This window comes from Castor canadensis, chromosome 15 (genome assembly GCF_047511655.1).
Source record: "Castor canadensis chromosome 15, mCasCan1.hap1v2, whole genome shotgun sequence".
Taxonomy (NCBI): domain Eukaryota; kingdom Metazoa; phylum Chordata; class Mammalia; order Rodentia; family Castoridae; genus Castor; species Castor canadensis.
The window spans coordinates 11124359-11145069 of record NC_133400.1 but is presented as its reverse complement, the minus strand read 5'-3'; positions in this window follow the sequence as shown (position 1 = coordinate 11145069).

Below are 20711 nucleotides of genomic sequence, written 5' to 3'. Positions count from 1 at the left end.
CTCAGCCTGTAGCTGGCGGTGTTATTTATGCAGATCTCTGGGGTGAGCTAGCACTCACCTGGTCCCACAGGCTTTGTTTGCTCAGAGTTCTCCTGTGCGGGGGCCTCTCCTACAGGCTTTCCCCTTTCCAAGCACTGGGAAAGGTGACACTGCCCCTGCGTTGTCAGGCCTGCGTGTTTATTTACAGTTCATGTGGGAGGTGGGTCTTCCCCCCTCTCCTCTGAAGTTTTCCTCCCACTGCCACTTTCAGAAGCTTTCCTGCTCCTGCTTACTGGGCCGTGCTGCTGCTCCTGCCAGCCACCATGTTTGTTTACAGTTCACGTGGGAAGTGGGTTTTTCCCTCCTCTCACAAGCTTCCCCGCTCCTGGTTGCTGGGCGTGCGTCCCGCTCCCACCAGAGGCTCTCCGGCCCACCCGGCTTGTTTATTTACAGTCCCGGGAAGGATTCCCTTCCCCCAATCTTCAGCGCTCAGGGCACCCCACCCTCTTTCCTGCGTGTCTTAACTGTTCTTATTGCTTATTACTCAGTTTCTCTTTTTTTCCCTGGGTGGAGGTCAGTCTGTCCAGGGGGCTATGCTGCTCTGGTCCAGGCTTGTCTGTGGGGGTACCGCGGTACTGTGAAGCTCACCTGGTCCACGTCTTCCCGAGCCGTATGGGCGCCGGCTACTGGCGGCCCCGGGGGCCCTCCTTGTTTCTCCGTTTAATGTGAAGTGGAGATTCTCTGCACCGGCTGGAGATGTGGAGGGGTCAAAGTTATGTCTTTTCTCAGTGATTATGCCTGCAAAGTGTGTCTCCAGTGTCTCTCCAAGATTTCACTATAGGAGGGTCGCTTTCTGCTTCCTACCTCTAGCCGCCATCTTGGAATTCCTCAGGGTTAAGTTAAGTAGTTTCTATGCTTAAGAAAAAAAGGTCTTTATCCAAATGCTGAGAATTGCTTGTTTTTAAAAATTGTTCATTGCTAGTGGTAAAAGGAACAGAAAAACTTGAAAGACATTGCATTTTAAATTAATATTAATTTTATTGAATTAATCCTTGTGAGATGTGAGGAAGAATTAAGAGTTGACACATAAAACAAAACATATAATCTTGGTGATTTTCTGATACTTAATGTGACAGTTTAATTAACTTGGAGATAGTGATTTACTAAGACCTAAGAGACAGCTTTAGAAGGTTTTAGAAGTTGTTCTCACTGCCGGGAGAAGAGTCTGATTCTCAGTGTGTGTGTGCTTGTGGGCTAGACAATTGGGAGGAGGCACATGGTTGAACATCTCTCATGAATCATGTACTACCTTTGCATTTGTCACTCTACTTCTGCTCAACTAATTTTTCAAAAAGTAGAAATAACATAGCATAACAGGAGTGTCTCATTCTTCCTGGGAGAAGATTCACACTGTTCATTGTGTAGCAGAATGGTAATGCAAGAGACACCCTACAAATTCAGGATGCATTGAAGTGCTTCCGGGGTTGTGTGTTTCCTCTGGCACAGTCCTTCATGTATCATGGCTGCCCTGACAGCACTTTCTTATGATGATAAACTTGCATGTTGGTCTTGTAGGTGCTGGTGAGTTTTTAACATCAGTAATGCATATTCCTTAAAAAAAGTATGAATATGCCTTAACTCTGCAGTGAAAGGACACTTTATCAAAACTGGGTACAACAACTATTCTACAAATATTTGCTGGAATTCTATGCAACTAGGAGAACATTTCCTCAGCTGACACTGTTTTATATGCAGTTTTCTACCAATGTGTGGATATCTTGTGTACTATCAGTAAGAATAGCAGATTCAGCTAAATTGTGAGGCTAACAGAGCAGGGACCATCAGTCACTATGCTTTAATTGCTGAAGGGAACAGCCACGTAAGGCAGGAATAAATTATACCCAATTGTTAAGGACAATTATGTGCCTTATCAGCTGGTTAGCAACAAGAAACTAGAATATATGGACCATTAACCTGTATGTGAGCAGCTGTTGCAATGTCCCTTCCAGAGAGAAAGTAAGAGTCCTCTTGGCTTTCCTTGTCAATCATCAGCAAATTAAAAACAACATCTTCTGTATTTCAGGTCATTTTAAAAGGAGAATATTATTCTGGATAGCAGATGTACATTACTTTTGAAAACAAATCAAAGTTTTTGAGATTTTATTCTTCATGTGTCCTCGTATTCTTTAACTAAAGCACTTTAAGTAGAAACAGGCTCAAAGACAAGAGATTCTTCAAATCATCATAAAAATTTATTCCTTATTTTCCTGCATTTGCTGTTTGCTTTGTATTTCAGCCTCAATCCTAAGAGGACAAGAAAACTATTAAAAATATAGCTAAACAAACACCATTTTGAAGAACAAGAAATGTTAGAAAAACATAGTGGGAGGAAATGGTGAAACTAGTAGTTACTTGCCAAATTCACTCTCTGAAACTGTATAATTTCTAAGTCGAAGTTTATAAATCACATTTTAGAAAGCTTACCACAAACATGTGATTTTTTTATTAGCAAAAACAAGGATGGAAATGATTCATACTGTCTTTGTGATGAAAACAGCCAATGATAGGCAAAACACAATGCCTAATACTGCCACTGGAAAGAAATTTGTCACGAAGAGACTATAGTTGTGTGTAGTGAATCGTATCATCAATCCATCCTCATCCATGAATGCTGAAAGCATCATGATTTTCTTTTCATTTTATTTTATATAGTATTGTTCAGTCAGGGGATGGCACAATACCCAAAAGTTATTAGATGAAAGAATTGGTTCTGGGGAACACTTGGAAAGTGAATCATGTTTCTAATGTGCTCTAGGGGAAGAGATTGGCAAAAGAAAATAGTACAAGTTGGTTAAGAATCACAAAGAAAGTAAGAGCTCAGGGAAGGATGGGTGATTTACATGTAGGAAAAGATTGAGCATCATGTGGCTAAGAGCTAAACCCAGGGTCTGGGTAACCTTTTTATTGACTCCCCTTGAAGAAAAACATGAGTGTCTTCAATGTTTGTGAAGAAGAGCAAAGTAGGTATTTGGCTATGTGGTCCCCAGAAATTAGCACCAAACTTTTCAGTCACATTTCTAGATGTACAGGAAGGATGCTATGTCCTAGGATCTTTTGTTGGTAGATTGGGATGATGGGACCAGCTCAGGATGGTAGAATGCAGCAGGAGGCAATAAATATTTTTTCTTTTTCTTTTAAACTAGGTTATATTCATTGGGGATTCTAAGTACTGACCTTGAAATATGTTGTGTGGACATAGGCAAGCTCTTCCTTTTTGCTGATTCCATGGTCCATATCCTTTAAAGTAAGCATAAGATGAAAGAACCCTGTTCTTGTGAAGGAGGGGTCAGCCAGCCAGTGTTTTTACTATCATTATTCAGTCTAACATTATCTCACTTATTTAGGTGTAGTGTACTTTCAAACTTATTTTAAATTTTATTCCCTCTCTTACCAGTTTTCTGCATGATCTGTACAAATTCTGGGTTGATGGAATTATCTATTGGTTTGTCTTTCTTTCTTTCTTTTTTTTTTTAATAAGGAAAGGTTGGGTAGCTTTTCCCATTCATTATTGATAGTTTATATAGAATATACATTTTTATTACATTTACTTACATGCATATTCATTGTTTGTGCCTCCTCCTCAACCCCCTCGCTTCTAGGCAGAGTCTGTTCCAACCTCTTCTCCTATTTTGTTGAAGAGAAAACATAAGAGATAATAAGAAAGACATAGCATTTTTGCTAGTTTGGGATAAAAATAGCTATACAGAGAGATTCCTAGCATTGTTTCCATGCACTTGTGTGTTGCAATCCATATTGGTTCCTGTTTCTACCAGACATCTTCGCTACTTCTTGGTCCCATTTCCATAGTGGCCTCTGCTAATTTAAGATTCCTTTATTCACTCCTCAACAGGGAGCACATCCACCATTTTCAAGTTTTAGGTTTCCTTTCCCTTCCCTATTTATACCATGTGTGTTTTCCCCTTAGAGTGTGACCCAGGTCCAGTAATATTACTGCATTTGTTTCGGGTCTATAATCTGCATATGAGGGAGAACATGCAATTTTTGGCCTTCTGAGCCTGGCTAACATCACTTAAGATGATGTTCTGTAGTTCCATCCGTTTACTTGTGAATAACAAAATTTCATTCTTTGTGGCTGAGTAAAATTCTATTGTGTATAAATATCACATTTTCTTAAGACATTCATCAGTAGTGGGGCATCTTGGCTGTTTCCATAGCTCTGTCATTGTAAATAGTGCTGCAATAAACATGGGTGTGCAGGTGCTTTTTTAATAACCTGAGTCGCATTCCTTTGGGTATATCCCTAGGAGTGGGATTACTGGATTATATGGCAGTTCTATGTTTAGATTTTTAAGTAGCCTCCATATTGTCTTCCAGAGTGGTTGTACTAGTTTATATTCCCACCAGCGGTGTACGAGGGTTCCTTTTCCCCCACATCATCACCAATATTTGTTATTGTTGGTGTTCTTGATGATAGCCATTCTAACAGGGGTGAGGTGGAGTCTTAGTGTGGTTTTTGATTTGCATTTCCTTTATGGTCAGGGATACTGAGCATTTTTTCATGTATTTTTTTGGCCATTTGGATTTCTTCCTTAGAAAAAGTTCGGTTAGTACAGTTGCTTACTTCTTTATTGGTTCATTGATTTCTCAGACATTTAGTTTTTTGAGCTGTCTATATATTCTGGTTATCAGTCCTTTGTCTGATGTATAGCTAACAAATATTTTCTCCCACATTATGGGTGGTCTTTTCAATTTAGACCATTCCTTTTGTTGTGCAGAAGACTTTTAATTTCAGTTAGTCCCATTTGTCCATTCTTTATCTTAGTTGCTGAACTGCTTGAGTTCTACTGAGGAAGTCCTTGCCTATACCTATTGTTTCCAGGGTATTCCCTGTTTTTTCGTATATTAACTGCAAGATTGCAGATCTGATATTAAGGTCCTTAATCCACTTTGAGTTGATACTAGTACAAGGTGACAGGGATGGATCTAATTTCAGTTTTCTGTAGGCAGATAACCACTATTCCCAGCAACATTTGTCGAAGAGGCTGTCTTTTCCATCATATATTTTTGGTTCTTTGTCAAAAATAAGGTGGGCATAGCTGTGTGGATTCGTATCTGGGTCCTCTAGGCTGTTCCACTGGTCTTCATATCTGTTTTTGTGCCAGTATGTGCTGTTTTCATTGCTATGGTTCTGTAGTATAATTTGAACTCAGGTATTGTGATACCTCCATCATTGCTCTTTTTTGCTGAGTATTACCTTGGCTATTCACAATCTCTTGTGTTTCCAAATGAACTTTAGGGTAGATTTTTCAATCTCTGTGGTGAATGTTATTGGGATTTTGATGGGAATTGCATTGAACATGTAGATTGCTTTTGGTAGTATAGCCATTTTTACTATGTTGATTCAACCAATCCATGAGCACGGGAGATCTCTCCACCTTCTGTAGTCTTCCTTGATCTCTTTCTGCAGTGGTTTGTAGTTTGCCTTGAGAAGGTCATTTACGTCCTTCATTGAATTTACTCCTAGGCATTTAATTTTTTTTAGGCTATTGTGAATGGAATTGTTTCTCTATATTCTTCTCAATTTGTTCCTTGTTGGTGTATAGAAAAATTAATGATTTTTGTCAGTTGATTTTGTAGCCTGCTACATTGCTAAAGCTGTTTGTAGTGTCTAGAAGTTTTTGGGTAGAGTTTTTTGGTCTTTGAGGTATAGGATCATGTCATCTGCAAATAGGGATGTTTTGACAGTTTCTTTACCTATTCGTATTCCTTTTATTTCTTCTTCTTACCTTATTGCTCTGGCTAGGAATTCCAGGACTATGTTGAATTGGAGTGGGGATAGTGGGCACCCTTGTCTCATTCCTGATTTTAAGGGGAATGGTTTCAATTTTTCCCCATTAAGTATGATGTTGGCTGTAGGTTTGTAATATATAGCCTTTTTAATGTTGAGGTACATTCCTTCTATTCATAGTTTTCTTAAAGCTTTTATCATGAAGTGGTGTTGAATCTTATCAAAGGCTTTTTCTCCATCTATTGAGATGATCAAGTAGTTTTTGTCTTTGCTTCTATTAATATGCTGTATTACATTTATAGATTTGCATATGTTAAACCACCACTGCATCCCTGGGATGAAGCCAACTTGGTCATGGTGTATGATCTTTCAGAAATGTTGTTGGATTCAGTTTGCCATTATTTTATTGAGGATTTTTGCATCGATGTTCATTAAGGAGATTGGCCTGTAGTTCTCCTTTTTGGATGTGTCTTTGTCCGGTTTTGGGATGAGTGTAATACTGGCTTCACAGAATGAGGGGCAGTGTTCCTTCCATTTCTATTTCATGGAAAAGTTTACAGAGGGTTGGTATTAGTTTTTCTTTGAAGGTCTGGTAGAATTCAGATGAGAATCTGTCAGGTTCTGGACTTTTCTTTTTTGGGAGACTCTATTGCTGCTTCAGTTTCAGTGTTATAGCTCTGTTTAGGTGATTAATATCTCTTGGTTCAGTTTTGGATGGTCATAAGTATCTAGAAATTTGTCCATTTCTTCAAGGTTTTCCAATTTATTGGAATATAGATTCTCAAAGTAGTCTCTGATGATTCCCTGATTTCCTTGGTGTTTATTGTTATCTCCCCTTTTTTGTTTCTGATTTTACTGATTTGGGTCTTTTCCCTCCTCATTTTAGTCATACTTGCCAAGGGCTTGTCAATCTTGTTTGTTTTTTCAAAGAACTAGTTTTTGTTTCATTGATTCTTTGTATGTTTTTATTTTTTATTTTTTTGGTCTCTATTTCATTAATTTTGGCTCTTATTTTTATTACTTCTCTCCTTTTGATTGTTTTGGGTTTTGCTTGCTCTTGCTTTTCTAGGAGTTTGAGATGTAGCATTAGGACTTTTACCTGAGATCTTTCTGTCCTTTTAATTTATGCACTCATGGCTATAAACTTTCCTCTTTGGACTGTCTTTGCTATCTCCCATATGTTCTGGTAGGTCATGTTTTCATTTTTATTAACGTCCAGGAAACTTTTTATTTTCTCTCTTATTTCTGCTATGACCAACTGATCATTGAGCAATGTGTTATTCAGCCTCCAACTATTTGTGTATTTTCTGCTGTTGTTTTTCTTGTTGAGTTCTAGTTTTATTGCACTGTGATCAGATAGGATGCAGGGGGTACTTTCTATTATATTTTTTGAGGCTTTCTTTGTGCCCTAAGATATGATCTATTTTGGAGAAAGTTCCATGTGCTGCTGAGAAGAATGCATGTATATGGATGTTAGATGAAATATTCTGTAGACATCAGTTAGGTCCATTTGATCTATGGTGTGATTTAGTTATAGAATTTCTTTATTGATTTTTTTTGTTTGGATGACCTATCTATTGGTGATGGAGAGTTATTGAAGTCTCCCACTATCACTGTGTTGGAGTCTATATGTGCTTTTAAGTCCTTTAGTGTATGTCTGATGAAATTGGGTACACTGGCATTGGGTGCATATAGGTTGATAATTGTTATTTCCTCTTGATGTATTGCCCCTTTTATTAGTATGAAGTGACCTTCTTTCTCTCATTTGACCAATGTAAGTTTGAAATCTTCCTTGTTAGAAATAAGGATTGCTATTCTTGCCTCTTTTCTGTGTCCATTGGCTTGGTAAATCTTTTTCCAGCCTTTCACCCTAAGCCAGTGTTTCTCTCAATAAAGTAGGTCTCTTGCAAACAAGAGATTGTTGGATCTTCCTTTTTAATCCACTTTGCCAAAGGGCATCTTTTGATGGGGGAGTTGAGTCCATTAACATTCAGAGTTAATATTGATAAGTATGTGGTGATTCCTGCCATTTAGTTGTTTTTATTGTTTAAGTATTTGATTGTGTGCAGTCAAATCAATGCTACTCTCTGATTGCTTGTCTTTTCTTCTCCTGTGGTTTGATGATTCCTGTCCTCTTGTTGTTTTGTTTGCTTTCATCTTCTGTGTGCAGAATTCTTGTAGGATCTTCTGTAGTGGTGGCTTGGTGGTCATATATACTGTTTTAGTTTCTGTTTATTGTGAAAGATTTTTATTGCTGTCAATTTTGAATAATAGTTTTGCTGGGTAGAGTATCCTAGGGTTGAAGTTATTTTCATTCAGTGCCTGAAATACCTCACTCCATGCCCTTATTGCTTTAAGGTTTCTGTTGAGAAATCTGCTGTTATTTTGATGGGTTTACCTTTATATGTTATTTGTTTTTCTCTCTTATAACCTCAGTATTCTTTCTCTTGTTGTTTTGTTGTTTTAATGATAATAAACTGAGGGGAGGTTCTGTTTAGGTCAAGTCTGTTTGGTGTTCTGGAGATTTCCTGTACCTGAATGGGCAAAATTTTCTTGAGATCTGGGAAATTTTCTGTTATTATTTTATTAAATATGTTATGTATCCTTTTGGATATATCCCTCTTCTCCTTCTTCAATGCCCATGATTCTCAGGTTTGGTCTTTTGATGGCGGCACTGAGTTCTTGCATATTACTTTCACAACTCTTGAGTTGTTTGACTAAGATTTCTTCAGTTCTTTCTTTAATTTCTATTTTATTCTTGAGCTCTGAGATTCTGTCTTCCTCTTGTTCTAGTCTGCTGGAATGGCCTTCCACTATTTTTTGTTTGACTATAGGGACTTTTAATTTCCAGAATTTCTGTTTCTTTCTTTCTTCTGAGGTTTTCCAAATCTATGATCAGCTCTTCTTTTGTAATTTGTGTGGTCTCTTTTTATAGTGTCCTTTGTTTCACTTTGGTGTTTGTTGAGGTCCTCTCTAAGTTTCCTTATTTGTTTCTATGTCATCTCATATTCTTTGGTTTTGGTGTCTTAAAATTTCTTGAGTGCCTCTTGTACATTCTGGTTGACCATGTCTAATATCTTCTCCATGAATTTCTCAGAGATTTCTTCTTTGGGTTTTTTTTTTTGTGGGCATCACTGAATTTCTTAGTTACATTCATCATTGTTTTATTGAGGTCAGGGGCTGGGTATCCATTTTCTTCCTTTCCAACTGAATTCTGTATTGAATTATTTTTTTCAGGAGAGTGTTTTCCATCCTTTCTTCTTCTTCCCATCGCTCCACTTGATGCTGTCCCACTATATTTTTGGTATGCTAGTTGGTGGATTTGATTGCCTGATTTCTTTCCTTGATTTAATTTTTGTGTTATGGCTGACTTGGTTGTTAGCTAGGTTTATGTGCTCTATCTGATCCTGGTATGGAGGGTGTAATTTAGCATTAACAACTTCACAGATTTGATGCCAGACCAGTTGTTTACATATTATATAGAAAACCCCTTGTTATAATATCTATAAACAGTGGGAGTTAGGGGAAGGTAATTGTTATTAGGATAGTTATAGATTATGGGGAATTGGTAAAGGTGGCACTAAAAAAAAGGGGGAGTGGGTGGCTGGGTTAAGAGTTATTGGAGCTGCTGGGTGTTGTGGCCCTCGTGTGTGTGTTTGGGTGTATTTCTTTTGTTGTAGTGGAGGGTGGTTGTGTCATGGATTGCAGGGGGCTGTGGTTATGTGCAGTTGGTAGAGTAGTCTAGTCAGCAGGTGATAAATGTGTAGGAGGGAAGGGTGGTGTGGTTACAGGTTGGGGAGGATGGGATAGGAAGGTGAAGATGGGAAAGAGTGGATGAGAAGGGGCAGAAAGAGTAGTTGGGAAGGAGAACAATGACTGTAGTACAAGAGAAGGACAGAGAGTGAAGAGGATGAGAATAGGGATAAGAGAATAGTGATGGTGGAGTTAATAATACAGGAATAAAAAAAGAAAATGAAAGAAAGAAAGAAAAAAGAAAAAAGATACACAATAAAAAAGAAAACCAGGGTCAGAACCTGTTCAGTTCAGTTTATTAATAAAATTCTGAAATTATTCCTTAGGCATCCAATTCTGGTATTGGTGTTCAAGCAGAAACTCTGATGTGGTCTCACCAGGTGACTGGCTTGTGAGTAGTATTTGAACCTTTTGTCCACAAAATTAGTTGGAGTTGTGAAGTGAGGTAAGATTGCCAGCTCATGCAGGGTGGTCAGAGCTGTTTTCAGCAGGAAGCAGCTGGGATGTTCTTCAGCTGCAGGTCTGATTGGTCAGTTCCTCCCCCAGCAAAGTGGGGCAATTTAGTTTTGAGTGCTGCCCTCTTGAATCTACCTCCTGCCTTGCTTTGGGAGATTAGTTTCCCTCTCTTAGTCTTTATTCTCCTGATCTCTGTTGGGTGTCCATGGCTCCTTTAGATGGTTGGGTTGTCAGCCCACCTCCGCTCTAGCCTTTGCTGCTTTATGGTGTGTCACTGAGAATTCAGCACTGAGAGCTCAGTTTGTTGCCATATGTCTGACAGTTCAGCAGTGAGAGGTAGGCTCTTTGCCCTTCCTCCAATCTTTAGGGTGGGTTCAGTGTCCCCCACCCCCAATATCAGTGTTAGATTACAGAGTTCACTGTTTATGGTTTTCAGTTTTGCTGGGGGGAAGTCAGACTGCCCAGGAACTGTGCTGCATATTTTTCTGGGGTGGGGGGTGGGTAGGGAAGCCACATGTGGTGCATGATGTTCACCTGTATCTTTTGCTGTTTCATACAGGCAGGTTTGGAGACAGCTGTTGGGAAGAAATGGTGTCTTTCGGCATGGTGTATGGAGGCTTTCCATGGGCTAGGGGTCCAGGATGTTGCAAGGTTTGATTCTGATTGAAGCTGTATCTTCTGCTTTTTGGGAGAAGAATGAAAAAAGAAAAGGAAAAAAGAAAGAAAAGAGAAGTGGTCAGGAGCTTTTTACCCTAGGGCCAGAGCCAGACACAACTTGCTGTCTGTCTACATTTTTTATGTCAATTGTGGTAGTGTTATATTATTAAATATTATATGTTATTATATATATATAAACAAAAATATAAGTATATTTTTGTAGCTAACCACTCATTTCATCAAAGTTTCAAGTTTATTTGCATAGAATTTAAGTAATGTCTTGCCACATGCAGTTAAACCTGGGCCTGTCTTGACCACATAGTATATATTCACAGAGCATTGAATCTTGTAGAGACAGAAAGTTTCTCTATTCCTTAGTACACTTTTATAAATAAGGGTAACATTAGTACTTACAATATGCTTAATACTTAATATAAAGTTATATATATTATATATAATATAATATATTATATTAAATATTTAACGTAAAATTAAGTACACATATAAAGTGCCTAGAACCCAGTAACAAGTCAATGTATATTAAACAGTACCACTATTCCTCAATATTGCTAGTGGTTTTCCTATTTGTATGATTAGTTGTATCCATTTGCTCTTTCTCTATTTAAAATGTATATCTGTATATATAAGTGCATTCTTTTGGGGGGTTGTATTAGAGATTGAACATGGGGACTTATGCTTGCTGGGCAAGTGCTCTACCACTTGAGTCACTCCCTGAGACCATATATGGGTGTATGTATTTTAATTAGAGTCATTTCCCATTCCCACCCTGCTTTCTTCCCAGATGGGAAGTATCTCTCTCACTTCCATGGCCAATGGTGGGTGGCTTGGTAGTGAAGATCAGGGATGGGGATGAGGCAGAGGGTATTTGGCTTGTTAACAGTTCCTAGAGCAGGGTTCTTACTGACTACAAATATCCATGTATTTACCACTCATCTTTGAAACCTGAATGGAGGGGAGAATATTCTTTTGGTAGGGAAGAGTAAAGGAGAAATGGGAGAAAGTCACAAAACTGAAATAAACATAAGGTTTAAAATCAGTAACTGTGGGGGATTAAAATCTAGGGCAAGTACTTTGAATTATCAACATTTTGAAAAGACCACCTTTAATGCATCATAGTTTTTGTGGAGAAACTGAATATGAAAATCACTAATTTATCTCAACAGAGCGAGTATTTTAGAAAGCAAGGATTTTTATAAAAGCTAGGAAAATCAAACTTGCCCTATTGGGAAAAGAACCTTATGAAGCTGACTGAATATTTTCAGTTTTGCTATTTTTAACTATAAAATCCTCAGCAAGCCTTCTAACATCTTTGGGTCTCAGTGTCTCCATTAGTGAAACAGTACAAATGATAATTTTAATGGGATTTTGAAACCTATATTAAAAATACTATGTATAACACCTACAGACCAGGAGCTTGACGTGTTGGTACTATTTCCCTTTTGCTATTATTATTATTCCTATCTTTTATAGATAAGACTCAAGGTGAATGTAATAAAGGAAACTTAGTTGTGTTATATATTGTAGAAATGGGTAGGAAAATAACATAAACATTGAGCTATTAATGGAATTTTGATTCCAACTGAAATAGAGACCACAAAATAAATACTGAAAGGGAGAAACTGTTAAAAAGATTACTACATAGTTACGGGCAGGGCTCAAGTTTATGTTTTTTAGACTCAGAAGGTATGATTATTCGTAAGACCATCAATGTCTGAAAGTTAAAGAAAAAAGCATCAGTTGAAATATATTGTCCATAAAGAAAGCAATTGCACTAATAGAACACACAGAATCTTTTTTCTTTGGGGAGTGTTCTGAAGAGAAAAAAGTTCTGTCAGTTACAAATGTTGTATATTCAAAGAATTTTCCAAAATGACAATTTAGAAAATATGGTTTCTAAAATAGTATTATAGCAATTGTGTGTTTACTTACATACAAAATGAAAAGATCCCAAAATGAAAAGAAAATAAGAGAATTTAGTTATCATCAAATCTCTTTTGTGATGTCTTAGAACGTTTTCCCTGGCCTTCATGATTTTTCTTTCAGTGAAATTCTGTTTTTAAAAACTCATTCAGCCTTTTCTCTTCAGCTTTAATGAGGTTTAAATTGGCAAATAAAGTTTTATATGTGAAAGGCATAGAATATGATGTTTTGACCTATGGATACCTTGTGCAACCACTAAAGTAATTAGCACATCAGTCACCTCAATAGTGTTGTGTGGTAAGACTGTCTAAGGTCTGCTCACAAACAGTTTTCAGGTAGACATTGCACTATTACGAACTTTTCTTACACTGGGCCTCCACTGTCTGACTGGAGCTTTGTATCCCTGGATTAAAATCTTTCCACCCCTGATTCCTGGCCGTAGCTTTTGTTAACCACACTCTACTCTCTGTTTCTATTAGTTCTGTGTTTTAAGAAAGATCATGGAGTATTTGCCTCACAGTGCCTGGCTTATTTCACTCATCCAGGTTTATCTATGTTGTTGCAATAGACAGAGTTCCTCCTTTTAAAAGTGGAATAATCTCTCTCTCTCTCTCTCTTTCTCTCTCTCTCTCACCCTGGTCTTTTCTTTGTCCAGTCATCTGTTGATGGGCACTTTAGTTGATTCCATACCTTGGCTATTATAAATAATGCTCTAATGAACATACAACAGGAGAGTGGTTACTTCCTGACATACCCTCCTTTGGACATATACTCAACAGCGCAGTTGTTGAATCACGTGATAGTTCTATTTTTAAATTTTTGAGGAAGCTTCATATTGTTTTCCATATTGACTGCATTAACTTGCATTCTCTCCAAAAGTGTGTAAGAGTTCCTTTTTCCCACATCCTCACCATCACTTATTTTTCATCTTTTTGGTAATAGTCCTTCTAACAAGTGTGAGGTAATATCTCCTTGTGGTTTTAATTTACCTTCCTCTGGTGACGAGTGAAAATGAACATTTTTTCATGTATCTGTTTGCCATTTGCATATGTTCATTTAGAAATATATTCAGGTCTTTTGATCATTTAAAATTTTTTTGCTATTGTGTTGTTTTAGCTCCTTTTGTATTTTTGGCTATTACCTTCTTATAAGATGTATGCTTTGCCAATATTTTTTCTCCTATAGGTTGTCTCTTTTTGGTGACATTCTTAAAGCATTTTATTCACTAATAATGAAGGCAAACTTAGAATTCAATTTTGCATGACTTTACTTCCACCAAAAACCAAACTACGCAACGAAGAGCTGTTAAGTCACACTGTTACTTCCCCAGTGAGCAAAAAACTTCATTTGTCAGTTCATTCAGTTCCTCATTGAATGAGATTTTTTAGAAAAGCTTATGATCCATAAGAAGATATATTAAAAGTAGTGCTTGATCAAAGATGCCTCAAAAGCAGCATTTACAGGAAGAATTATAACTTCAGTGCTTACAATAAAGAAGAATGGTATTAATAATATTAGTTTCTACTTAAAGAATCTAGAAAATGCCCAAATTTAAACCAAAGAAATACAGAGGGATAGAAAACTGAGTAATATGCAGAATTAACAGAGCAAAAGCTGTTTTTGAAAATGATGAATAAACTTTACCCCATTGGCCAATGGAACATAGACCCATCAACCTTTATTGTGCATGTTTTATCTGTAATATGCAGCTGAATCTGCTAATTCCATAGAAAAAACTGTAAAGCCCTTAATGCAAAAATGCAAGAACAATGTAGTGAGACATATGAGTTTATGTTTCTAGCATGCATATATTTCTTACATATTATTGGGTGAATGATGAATGTTCCTAGGGTAATATGCCAGGACACACTAGTTGCCTGGGAGTTAAAGTATAATTGTGCCAGACCTATAGCTTTTCTTGCCTAACCAAATAAATAATTATGGAAAAACTTTACTGAAGGCCACATTCTTAAGTAATATAACAAGTTTGTTTAAAGTAGTAGACTGTCTGATACTTTAAATTTTGTGTCTTAAATATTTAAATTGAATTGCTTTAGCTTGCTATTCCTTTGGACTTTATAAAACATATGTAAAAATGCCAAATAAAACCTTTCAGTGAAAGATAAATTGAAAAAGACAACTTATCAAAATCGACAAAAGTAGAAAATTATGACCCTATATTTAGTAATAAAATTGAATATATTATCAAAAATGTATCTCAAAGAAAACTATAGCTACCTCTAATTGCACTGAAGAATTCATTTTCAGAAAATAGAAAGGAAGTATTTCTTAACCTTTTATGTGAAACCACTGTAACCTTCATACCAAAACCAAGTAAACATGTAGAAAAACAAAAATTAAAGACCAGTATATCTCATGAACACAGATGCAAATGTTTACAACAAAAACATTAGCAAACTGAATCCAACCATGTGTAAAAGCAATAGTATATCATGGCCAAGAGGAATGCGTTTGAAGGAGTGCAAGAAATTTTAACATTTAAAAAGTCACATAAGACTATCTATAATACAGTGCCAATTTTTAAGAAATATTAAAAGCACATGTAATTGAACAAGATTATCATTTAAGTACAAGTGTTTGTGTTAAGCAACAGGGGAATAATAAAGTGATGCATAGTCACTATTTTTTTTTTTGGAAGTTAGGGGAAGGGATAAGAGGAAGCACACAGTTAATATAATAGCTTTGTTGCTATTCTACTTCCTGGGTTGTGTGGTGGGGTCATGGGTATTCAGGTCTAACTTCCACATTTGTGGCATGTATTGTTTTACATCAGATATTATGTAATATCTTAAAAGTTAAGGAAGAAGATATTAGAAAACTCCTTTTTTTTTACTGACAAAGATTCAGAAGTAAAATACAAATTAGTCTGTCTATTATTTCAATCTGTTACTAGATTCAATATCAGTTAAAAACCTTTTGTTGTCATTTTTTGGCAACAAAGAGAAATGTGTTTTCTGAGATGGGCTGTGGAGCTGTATTGCTGGTTGGATGGTTTTTAAGCTAAGAAAATGATTGCTGGAAGAGATAAATTCTATGTCCTTAGAAATGTTACTTACCCATAAATATTTGGTGAATCTGGTTTTATGTGAGGCTGGTATCATTGGTTGGCTGTTTAAAGAGAGGCAGGAATAAAGGAATTCAAGTAAAGAGTGAAGAATCCTAGCAGATAACTCTCATAGGCAATTCTAGAACATGATTGCCAGTGGGAAGATTCTTAGCAGGGAATATGCTGGTTAAGGCTATACCCTAGAAGTCAAGAAATAGAGATTTGATAGGATATTATTTCAGATTATAAGGGATATAATAAGTAGTTGATATTAATGAAATACGTTAGAAAACTTCTCATTCAATGCCTTTGAAATCCAGCATGTATTTTGATTTATAACACATATGAATTTGAATTAGGTGCACTTTAAGCCCTCAATTAGTCATGTTCAGCTGCCATATTGGATGCACAGATATATCTGCAGCAACCTCAGTTAAACTTGCCACAAAGAACCAATGTGGAGATTCCAAGATGGTGGCTAGAGGGAGGAAGCAGAAAGCAAGCCTCCTATAGTGAAATCTTGGAGAGACACTGGAGACACACTTTGCAGGCAAAATCACTGAGAAGAGGCAAAACTTTGACCCCTCCACACCTCCAGCCGGTGCAGAGAATCTCCACTTCACGTTAAACGGAGAAACAAGGAGGGCCCCCGGGCTGCCAGTCGCCCACGCCCAGATGGCTTGGGAAAACGCAGACAAGATGAGCTTTGTGGTACCGTGGTACTCCCACAGACAAGCCTGGGCCAGAGCAGCATAGCCCCCTGGACAGACCGACCTCCACCCGGGGAAAAAAGAGAAACTGACTAATAAGCAATAAGAACAATAAAGACACATGGGAAAGAGGGTGGGGCACACTGAGCACCAAAGATTGGGGGAAGGGAATCCTTCCCAGGACTGTAAATAAACAAGCCAAGCGGGCAGGAGAGGCTCTGGCAGGAGCGGGGGCACGTGCCCAGTAACCAGGAGCAGGAAAGCTTGTGAGAGTGGCGGAGGAAGGAAAACTCCACAGGAGAGGAGGGAAGACCCACTTCCCATGTGAGCTGTAAACAAACATGGCGGCTGGCAGGAGCAGCAGCACCACCCAGTAATCAGGAGCAGGAAAGCTTGTAAAAGTGGCGGTGGGAGGAAAACTGCACAGGAGAGGGAGGAAGACCCACTTCCCACATGAACTGTAAATAAACACGCAAGCCTGAGAAAGTGGGTGCAGTGCCACCTTTCCCAGTGTGCTTGGAAAGGGGAAAGCTTGTAGCAGAGGCTCACACACAGGAGAACTCTGAGTAAACAAAGCCTGCAGGGCCAGGTGAGTGCTAATCTTACCCCGAGATCTGCATAAATAACGCCTCCAGCAACAGCAGGCTGATAGCATCGGGCAGGCAAGCCACAGCTGCAGATACCATTCTCAGAACTGTCTCCAGACTCTTTTTTTTTCTCTTTTTCTCCCTACCTTTGATGAGAGAACAACCGAATTACACCTGCATGCTGAAAAACTTGCTGAAACTGTTGGCATTTGAACTTGGGACACTTGGTGGGTTTTTTTTTTTGTGTGTGTGTAGTTTTGTTCTACTTTATGCATCCCCTTTGATGAGACAACTACAGAACAACATCTGAGGCACCATCTAAGGATTGGAGACTGAGACGGACACCCAAATTATTAAGACTGAAACTTCATTGCATTTGAACTTGGAGGTTTTTTGGTTTTTTGGTTTTTTTTTTAAATGTTCTATTTTTCATTTTGTTTTTTTATTTTTATATATAGATATTTCTTTCATTTACCTATTTTTTATTTTTATTCTTATCTTTTTTTTAAATTTTTTTATTTTCAATCCTCTCTCTGTCTCTCTAATGCCTGTTCAGCTTACTGTCGATTAGTACACTGCCTCTCCCTGTTTATATCTTTGAAACTTTCTTGTCTGATTCCTTGTTCTGTTTTCTCCTTCTTGTCTGTTTATTTGTTTTTCCCTTTTCTTTAACTTCTTGCTTTCCATCTCAGCTCACCCTTCCATTCTAAATTTTACCATTGTTATTATTACAAGCTAGAAAATACTTAATTGCACACAGTACAGGGACAGTAACAACACCAAAGACAATGACAGGAAGACAGAAAAAACAGGGAAACCAGTTTCCCCACAACAAAAAATTAGTACAGGAACCAGAGGGGAATGAAGAAAACAGATACTCAGATCCAGACTCCAACAAAATGAAGATAAACTATGCCAAAGGACCCAATGAAGCCCACAAGAATAATTTAAAAGAAGACATACTACAGGTACTCAATGAGAATTTTATAGAGATGATACTGGATAGAGTTAACCAAAATGTACAGGAGACACTCAAGAAATTCCAAGGCAACAAAAATAGAGAATTTGAAAAAGCAAAAAAAGAAATAAAGGAAACCATAGAAGCACTGTATAAACACCAAAGTGAAACAGAGAACACAATGAATAAATGGATAAATGAACTCAGGACAAAAATAGACAACATTAAAGAGGAAAACTGCCAGGATCTGGAAAACCTCAGAAAAAAGAACGAAACAGAACTGCAAAACAAAACGGAAGGCCAATCTAGCAGAATAGAACAAACAGAAGACAGAATCTCAGAACTTGAAGATGAATTGGTAATTAAAGGAAATACCAAAGAACTATTAATTAAACAACTCAAGACCTGTGAAAAGAAAATGCAAGAACTCACCGACTCCATCAAAAGACCAAACTTGAGAATCATGGGCATCGAAGAAGGAGAAGAGGTGCAAGCGAAGGGAATGTGTAATATATTCAACAAAATAATAATGGAAAATTTCCCAAATCTAGAGAAAGATAATCCCATACAGATGCAAGAGGCCTCCAGGACACCAAACAGACCAGATCAAAATAGAACTACCCCACGACATATCATCATTAAAACAACAAGTTCAGAAACTAGGGAAAGAATATTGAAGGCTGTAAGAGAGAAAAAACAAGTAACATACAAAGGTAAACCTATCAAAATCACAGCAGACTTCTCAACAGAAACATTAAAAACAAGAGGAAAACTATCATTCAAAATAGATGGAGCAATAAAAGTCTTCCATGATAAGCAGAAACTAAAACAATATGTGACCACAAAGCCACCATTACAAAAGATTCTTCAAGGGATTCTGCACACAGAAAGTGAAACCCAACATAACCATGAAAAGACAACAGCTCCAAACTACAGGAAAAGAAAAAGAAAGAAAGTAGAGAGTAACCTCAACTTAGGTACACACAATCAAACCTTCAAACAACTAAAACAACGAAATGACAGGAATCACCACATACCTATCAGTACTCATGCTTAATGTTAACGCACTTAATTCACCCATCAAAAGGCACCGCTTGACGAAATGGATTAAAAAGGAACATCCAACAATTTTTTGCTTACAGGAGACTCATCTCACCAACAGAAATAAGCATATGCTTAGGATGAAAGGCTGGAAGAAGATTTACCAAGCCAATGGCCCCCGAAAACAGGCAGGAGTAGCAATACTTATCTCTGACAAAGTAGTCTTCAAACCTACATAGATCAAATGAGATAAAGAAGGACATTCCATACTAATAAAAGGGGAAATAGACCAAAGGGAAATAATAATCATCAACCTGTATGCACGCGATGTCAACGCACCCATTTCATCAAACATACCATGAAAGACCTAAAAGCAAACGAACGCCAACACAGTGGTTGTGGGAGACTTTAACACCCCATTATCATCAATAGATAGGTCATCCAAACAAAAAATCAATAAAGAAATCCAAGATCTAAAATATGCAATGATCAAATGGACCTAGTTGATGTCTACAGAACATTTCATCCAACTTCTACACAATATACATTCTTCTCAGCAGCCCATGGAACCTTCTCCAAAATAGATCATATCCTAGGGCACAAAGCAAGTCTCAGCAAATATAAGAAAATAGAAATTATACCATGCATACTATCTGATCACAATGCAGTAAAAGTAGAACTCAACAACAAAAGTAAAGACAAAAAACATGCAAACAGCTGGAAACTAAATAACTCATTACTTAATGAAGAATGGATCATCGATGAAATAAAGGGGAAATTAAAAAGTTCCTGGAAGTCAATGAAAATGAAAACACAACCTACCAGAACCTATGGGACACAGCTAAGGCAGTCCTGAGAGGAAAGGTTATAGCCTTGAGTGCATATATTAAAAAGACTGAAAGATCCCAAATCAATGACCTAATGATGCATCTCAAACTCCTAGAAAAACAAGAACAAGCAAATCCCAAAACAAATAGGAGAGAAATAATAAAAATAAGAGCTGAAATCAACGAAATAGAAACCAAAAAAACCATACAAAGAATTAATGAAACAAAAAGTTGGTTCTTTGAAAAAATAAACAAGATCAATAGACCCCTGGCAAACCTGACTAAAATGAGGAGAGAAAAAACCCAAATTAGTAGAATCAGGAATGCAAAAGGGGAGATAACAACAAACACCATGGAAGTCCAGGAAATCATCAGAGACTACTTCGAGAACCTATATCCAAATAATTTTGAAAATCTTAAAGAAATGGACAGATTTCTAGATACATATGATCATCCAAAACTGAACCAAGAGGAAATTAATCACCTGAATAGATCTATAATACAAAATGAAATTGAAGCAGCAAGCAAGAGTCTCCCCAAAAGGAAAAGTCCAGGACCTGATGGATTCTCTGCTGAATTCTATCGACCTTTAAAGAAGAACTGATACCAACTCTCCTTAAACTGTTCCATGCAATAGAAAGGGAAGGAAAACTGCCAAACACATTTTATGAAGCCAGTATTACACTTATCCCAAAACTAGGCAAAGACACCTCCAAAAAGGAGAACTATAGGCCAATCTCCTTAATGAACATTGATGCAAAAATCCTCAACAAAATAATGGCAAACCGAATTCAACAATACATCAAAAAGATTATTCACCACGACCAAGTAGGCTTCATCCCAGGGATGCAGGGGTGGTTCAACATACAAAAATCAATAAACGTAATAAACCACATTAACAGAAGCAAAGACAAAAACCACTTGAT